The sequence below is a fragment of the Schistosoma mansoni genome, chromosome 1 (assembly GCF_000237925.1).
Source record: "Schistosoma mansoni strain Puerto Rico chromosome 1, complete genome".
In the NCBI taxonomy this organism is placed as follows: domain Eukaryota; kingdom Metazoa; phylum Platyhelminthes; class Trematoda; order Strigeidida; family Schistosomatidae; genus Schistosoma; species Schistosoma mansoni.
In genome coordinates, this window is record NC_031495.1 from 64,234,129 (window position 1) to 64,242,410 (window position 8,282).

Below are 8,282 nucleotides of genomic sequence, written 5' to 3' on the forward strand. Positions count from 1 at the left end.
AACTAATGGATATATATTAAGTAACATGACGCCATCACAAAATCAATTGCTTACCCTAAAACTATAAAGATATTACATAATAGCCATATGTAAGATATTAATGATCAAAAAACTTACAAATGTACAGACAAATAAGTAGTAAAACGAAGAGGTAGATCATCAACATTGAAATGTAACAAAATATCATCTTTATGATTTTCTACGAATAGATCAGAAGCGGGTTTTGTGGAGAATTTTCGTATTTTCATAGTTGAAATCATAAGACATTAACAACGTTGGATGCCGGCCGGCTCAGTTGTCTAGAGGTTAAGTGCTCTGGTGTGAGACTAGTAGGTTCTGGGTCCGAATCTCACGAGTGCGGGATCGTGGATGCACACTGCCGTGGGAGTCCCATAATAGGACGAAAATGCCGTTCAGTGCTTCCAGGTTTTCTACGAATAGTCTTTTCAATAGATTCTTATTCCATTCTATAGTTCTATAACAAAATTATTGTTCTGAAAGGGATGCCAAGTTTAAAGCAAATTCATCGTTTAAATTCACTTGGTATTGTTTACTTGAATCTTCGCATTGATTTTCAGAACTGCAATTGATCAGTCTCTTATTGGTATATGTGTATACTGTACGGATTATCTCGATATCGTCTTGATTAATAAGTATTCTAAGTAAAGATGGATAATGGCTTGCAGTGGAATCCAGGATGTGCGTTTCGTCCTATACCACTAAGAGACTGACCATTTTCAGTCCTAAAAAACAGTGGAAAGATACAAGTAAACAATATCAAGTGAATTTAAACATCAACCCACTGCGTAAGCAGGTGACTATCGATACTCAGTAGCTAAGTGGATAACGCAGTGGCGTTTGAAGCGAACGGTCCCGGAGTGAACATATATTGATTGAAATTGTACTGTTACATTTTCATAGTCGTCAACACCATCTAGAGTGGCTAAGCAAAGGTGTAATGAATACAGTAAACAATTCAGTTCAAACCGGTTATAGTAACAAGATAAACTAATGGTTTTTAATACTTTACTAGGTTAGTAATTTCCTGTCGAAGCCAATTAGACTTAAAGTTCTCCAAACGCAAAGAAGTAATAACTATGAGGATTGAAAAAGTTGAAGCTATTCATATAAAAGATATATGTCCAACTCCTTCTCTTTTAGCTTAGTCAATTTCAGTTCTTATTATCAGAAGGGGTTTTGTGGAGATTTATTATTTTCATAGTTGAAAGCATGAGTCAATTGAAGCTAAACCACCATCGAAAACCTAGAAGCACTGGACGGCCGTTGTGAGATATAAACTCACTGAAGATAATTGGTGAACGGTTGCTCAACTTCGTGGATCAGTTGAAGTTAGACATCAACACTATTGGATGCCAGCCGGCTCAGTGGTCTATCGATTAATTGCTCCGGCGCGAAGCTGGTAGGTCCTGGGTTCGAATCTCACGGGTGCGGGATCGTGGATGCACACTCCCATAATAGGATGAAACGACCGTCCAGTGCTTCTAGGTTTTCCATGGTGGTGTAGCTTCAATTGACTCACACTTTCAACTTCATTTCTATTTATTATAGAATGATTATATTTGGCCAATGTACCTGCAGGACTCTTTTTTTTTTTTTCTATTTTCATCCCTTTAAACTAATCTTATTTGAATATTAATGTGTTTGTTATTTTTATTTGTATATCTTTAAAAATAGGCTGTCTGCCAATTTGTTTTGATTTTATGTTTGGCTATTGATCACATGATTTATTTACCAATCGAAAACAAGACTTTCTCAATCTTAACATTGTGTCGAAACAATGACATTCGACGTGTATGAGTAGTCTAGCGTCCTGCTTTGTCCGCCTAGCCCTTCCAATTGAGTCCAAAAACACCAATTGCAGCTTCTGTTATACGAATCCTTAATTTCAAACATACTCGGTTTATATACCAGACAGACGGACTTCATCACGCCATCAAATAGAAAAGAATGTTTGTACATGATCAAGTCAAATGTGGTTGTGAATGTGGGAGACAGTAATCAATAAACTGAATATAATTTAGGGACAATAAATCGTATAATAATAATCCATAGGTCAAAATGAAGCTTGTAATGAGATGAATATAGATATACACAATCTGATTACTCAATAGTTAAACAATAAGAATATATATAGGATAATCGTCCATTAACAGGTCCTAGGAGTTATCCGCACTCATGTCTTCGCTAGGATATAAGACTTTGTGTGATATTCGTTAGTACTACTTTTGTCATCAGTAATTATTTACTTAGTTACGCTTGTTACCCCTCGTAGACAACAATTGGTCGCCCACCAGCATTCTCTATCCAACTCTGTTCTGAACAATCCTTCCCAGTGCTTTCCAGTTGTTATTCATCCTTTCCATGTTTGTTTCCGATTCCCGACACAGTGTACTTCCGGCTTTCCTCTTTTCAATTTCCCTTCAGGATTCCAAGTTAGTGTTTGTGTGTTCTATTCACTTCCAAAGTCTTTTACTAACCTCCTCATCATTTGGAAGTTGGTTTGTCCTCTCTCACAGTATACTGTTGCTGATGGTATCTGACAAACGAACTCCTGAGTATCTTGTGTAGACAAGTGTTTATAAATACTTTTACCTTCTTGACGATGGTTGAAATAGTTCTCCACGTTTCAGCTCCATACAGTAGGACTGTCTTGATGTTCATATTGAAGATTCTCACTTTGATAAATATTTACATTTGTTTTGAGTTCTCTATACGTCTTTCAATTGTAGGATTGCTATCCTTGATTTGACAGTCCTCACCTTCATGTTTACATTTTGTCATCAGTAACCCATATATGTTGTGTAAAATAGACATTAGATTTAATTAAATTTCTTCTTCTACTTAAATATAACAGAAATGTTTATACTTTCACTGATATATGTAATGCTTTGCGATTTCGTCTTCCTAGACATGACTCTATCCTAAATTTCATCTCAAATTCAAGAATGAATTTTAATAGTTGAGATTATAAGTCAATTGAAGCTAGACCACCATGGAAAACCACGAAGCACTGGACGGCTGTTTTGTCTTATTGCAGGACTACTCAGCATTGCACATCCACGATCCCGCCTCATGAGATTCGAACTCATGACCTATCATTCTCGCGAGCGAACGCTTAACCTCTAGACCAGTGAGCCAACATCCAACGGTGTTAATGAGAAACTTCAACCAATCCACGAAATTGAGCGACACATCCACCATTGTCCTCAGTGAGTTACTATCTCAAAACAGACTTGGTTGAACTTCACTGGTCACTGCTTCTCACTGGAACTCCAGGAAATACATCTTGAAGCCAGTTGAAGCATATGTCGAATAATATCAGAAGGGGGGTTTGTGAATATTGGAAATTGGAAAACCTTATCTTTATAATCAAAAATCGATGGCGGCTAGCATATGGCATATGTGTATACTGTACGTATTGCCTCGATATAGCCTTAATTCACAAGCTTTATAATCAAAAATGGATAGCGGCTAGCTTTGGAATTCAGGAGTCACGTTTCGTCTTACTTGGACCTCATCAGCTGAATATAACTTATCTTTATTTTCAATGTTTTCTTGTTATTATTGAATTTGGCTAAATCATTTAGAAAAAAGAATTCATCAAATACCAAATCAGACAGTCATAATACATCAAACATAATTCATATTTCTAATCCATAGATTATGTTATCATAAAGATGAACTCTTAAGGGAATAATCGGAAAACAAAAATTTTCCTGTTAGAGCTTGTTTACAAAAAAACTACTGGTTTCTCTTATATTGAAATTTCTATACAGAAAGATAAATGTAACTGTAAGGATGGCTCGTTGGTAAACTCTAGGAAGCCTTCAAGAAGCCCACAAAGTGCCGAAGACATTCCATCCAATCACTGCTAGAGGGGAATATTCTAGAATATCGACGTGTAGCTTCTCTATTGGATGAATGAGAAGGACGCCCTATGTGCCTATTGGCTGTCCCAAATATTAATGTATTTTTCAACCAAAAAACCATAAATACATGAGATTTTTATACTATATTTTGACACTGTTTGGGGAATCAAATTCCTATTTACTAGTCTTCTGTTTTCTCTCTTGCGATATTGCGGGTTCGATCATTCAAGTAGTTCAGTAGTAGTACGCGGCATAGTAAGAATCTAAAGCTCTATATATAACAGTAACACACTACTTTCTTAATTTTAATAGTAATCTGTATATCAAAATTGATTTTCCAGAACAAAAATCATTTGCACTAAATCACATGATTGAAAAGTGTGCTTAATAGATTAGGCAGTAAAAAAAAAGAAACACACATCAAAGGGGTGGCTGTCAATTATTCAAAAGAAAGATAGACTAGGATCAGACATTTACAATATTCATCATTTGTATTCTTAACTAATAGTTATCTAACAAAAATACCCTATTATCTTGTCAGTCAATAATAAACAATGAAGTCCATTGTAATTTAAATCAATCAAAGTACTATTATACAAAATAAATTGACGAAGAGGATCAGGATGGAAATCAACAACAAACTTTCCGTATATCCAGAATGTTTTCATTCAAAAAACATCCAATGTATCCAATATATAAGTGCAAACAAGTATATAGAGAATGGATGGGACAATATTATTTCAAGTATCTACGTTAATATGGGGGAATTTTCCAAGATTGTCGAACTTTTGTAGTTTACATCACTGACTTAGATTGACCACCAGTGAAAAACTGGAAGTCCGAAACGGCTGTTTCATCCTAGGATATGACTCCTTGGTAGTGCCCATCCACGATGCACATGTGGAACTCGAATCCAGAAACTTTTGGTCTTGCACAAAGGCTTAACTTATAGACCACCACTGAGATGGGGTTCGGCGGTGTTAGTCTCTCCATTCAACTAATCTCCACAACTATATGCAGATAGAAAATAAGATATGAAGAAGTTGAATCATGTTTCCTTCTATGTGTTGAAGAATAAACATTAAAAACAGTCAATCTAATCAAGGCATTTATACAAAATATGACTAAGAAAATAATAATCATAATTACTGAAGAAACGTCAGCTTACGAGAGAAGTAACAAATGATCTTCCTATTTCAACAACAACACTTCAAATACAATATGTAGCGGACATACAAGGAAAAGAGGATTAAGCGAAATATCATATCTGAACTGAAGGTAGGACAATTGAATTGATAATTTAACTAAGGAGGTGTGCCATACAAGGGCTATGCCACTATTTATTCATACTGGTTGACTGGGGTCCTTGAGCTAGTTATGTTGTCAGATTGAGCTCACAAGGTTGGCATGAATATATAATTTGTCTATTTCCAAGTCAATTATTTGTACCACAAAAACTCATTAGTCTAAAAAATAATCTTATAGTTGAAATCATGATTCAATTGAAGCTTGACTACCATAGATAACCTGGAAGCACTGGACGGCTGGTTCGTTCTACTTTGGGATTCCTCAGCAGTGCGCATCCATTATCCCGCTCAAGGGATTCGAACCCAGAACCTTTCCATATACTCGGACAGGATCATGTCATTTCCATATAAAACACATTTTCTTCTTAACCTTCAGCAATGCGCGGACTAAGAAATGTTTATACTATGAATCATTTAACTGAATAGCTCAGTGATGACAAGGAATCCCATTAACCAAGAGTTTGCTTTTCTTTCAGGATTACAGTTTTACTATGTTGACTAGTGATAAACGGTACAGAATCCAGGTCTTTGATTTTCAGTCTACTACTACTTCCAACCACCTGACATCTCAACATAGTGTTTGCATATCCATGTAACTTCATCTGGTGGCTACAATCAAGCTTGGTCTAATGAGCGCCAAAAGAACAAGTCAAGCTTGACATTGATCACTACTCAATGGGATAATCTCGACATCAATTTCCTGATCTTTATTAACATGTCAAGACAATGAAGAGTTACTGATGCACAAACTTCCTGTTTCTTTTGAAAGACAAATTTTCTTTTCTATCAACTGATTATGAATATTGAACTCTCATTTAACAGGACTGATTTTTCAAAAAGTAGGATAACATTTTGACTTATGTTCATTCCATCAGTAACAGAATGAGAAACATCACTGAAAGTAGAGTGTTGAATTTAATAGATAAAGTTTTGTTTATTTGATCCTTACTACAACCTCTATTGGTTTTTACTTTTATTTAACAATAAAACATCTCAATAGTTGAGATCATGAGTCAATCGAAGCTAGACAATCATGGAAAACCTGGAAACAGTGGACGGCCGTTTCGCCTTATTGTGGGATTTCTCAGCAGTGCTCATCCACGATTCCGCCTAGCGAGATTCGCATCCAGGACCTATCAGTCTTGCGCGCTTCTCTAGAACACTGAGCCGGCACCCAACGGTGTCAATGTCTAACTTCAACCGATCCACGAAATTGAGCGAAAAAAATCTGGAACTTTCCAAATTAATATTTGATTATGAAACTAAACATGTGTGTGTATATGTTTATGTAAGTGTAACTGTGAATGTGTTCATCTGCTTAGGAGCATAATGTACTGGACAAAAATGCATCTAGTGAGTCAGTTCCTAAATGCTGATGATTCTTGAGTGACCTTCACAACTTTCATTGTTTAGATGCCTATGCTTCAAACAACTTCTAATCATTTAGTTTTGTGTTTAATATATTGTATTTGTATATGGAGTTTTTTGGTACAATATAGTTGCCTAATCTGAAGATAACTCCGCCTTTAGCTCCTCCAGGGGCTACTGCTGGTCCCAAGCCCTGGTAAAGGATGAGGGTCGGGTATGGGGTTAGCGACCCCATCTCGTAGAAAACCAACTCGCTAAAAAACGCTAACCAGAAATCTGAAGTTAGTTGTACTGTCATTCAATTTGAAGATGAACCTTAATAGTCCAGTCAGTTGACCACAGTTTATTCTTGATTAATTTCTACGCCTGGTTTACTCATAAATATAAAACATACTTAATGAGTTCCATTCAATATCCTTGATAATGTGGTTAACTGGGATAGGATTCAATGTCATAATTTCGTTAGTATCGGTGACTTTGACCAAATATATTCCCACCTACGAATATCAGGTTTCACAGCTATCAAGTAAAACAGAACTAGCTGGTAATCAGAATAATAGTCTTTTAACTTCCAGACGAAAATCTTATCTACGCCACAAGTGATTCATATAGACTAAAACCATGTAAACGTTGTTAATCCGTGTTGAGATTCATTTGAGATAAGTGAAGTGATCAAAAGACTAAACTGCCTCATTCCTCTATCATCAATCTAACTGTTGACGCAGACCTACAACTGTCACGTCCTTGAATCTATCTACCCACTTTCGTGCCGAGTATAACTTGTCTAATGTAGATTAAGACCTTGACGAGATAGGCTGACTGGCTTAACCTTGAGGCTAGTATGTGTGAGTTCGAAGCGGGGGTAGAGAGACGAAAACTATTCTACCACCTGATTGGCTGACGAGCACGCGATAGAGAGAGAAGACAAGACAACTGGAACACTACTTGCTTTATTCCAATCCCGATCTAGTACCCAAATTCCCAATTCCAGATTAGTGTGAAAAGATCCATGAATAAATAGGTGACTAACCTGACCACAACGTACAATAATTAAGAAAATACAATTATGTCCAAAACTGGGGGATTAGAATAGAAAATAAAGTACAAAAGATTACGTCTAAATTACAATAGCTTTGGAACAGAAAAGGTTATGGCAGTGAATTATACATCAAACGAAAGCTCATGATCTGTAGAATAGATTAGGGACAAAAGTAAATGTTACAGTTTTACAAGCTTTGAATGAAATGAAATAACGTCCCCCGAAAAATAGCTTCCGTAGTTTGTTAAAACTTCTTGTTTCACTGTTCACATCAGCAACAATATTTTCGATTGAGATATCGTGAAACGCAGCTTAAACATGCTTGCATTATTACTCAAGGGGTTCAGGAGATCCTACACTACATCAACATCTCCATCTAACAGAACTATGTCACCTACACAATCCATCTCGATAACTGGAAGTGTATGACTAGCTTGTATATGCAGAAAGTGTTGATGCTTTCATCTAAGAAAAAGCCCGATATCAGATATCAATAGTAAAGATATATAAATCCTTTAACTAACAATATCTCAAGTATATTAATAATGATTCTATATTTACTTATCAGAAGGGGTTTTGTGAAGATTTAATATTTTTCATAGTTGAAAGCGTGAGTCAATTGAAGCTAGACCATCATGGAAAACCTGAAAACCCTGGACGGCCGTTTCGCCCTATTAT

General features: G+C 36.1%; 1 non-coding gene across 1 annotated transcript; it reads right to left on the reverse strand.

Moving 5' to 3' along the window:
- Positions 1-3,087: 3,087 nt before the first annotated feature.
- Smp_tRNA_00896_Undet_???.1.1 lies at positions 3,088-3,157 on the reverse strand. Its single transcript has one exon. It is a non-coding gene (tRNA).
- Positions 3,158-8,282: the final 5,125 nt, after the last annotated feature.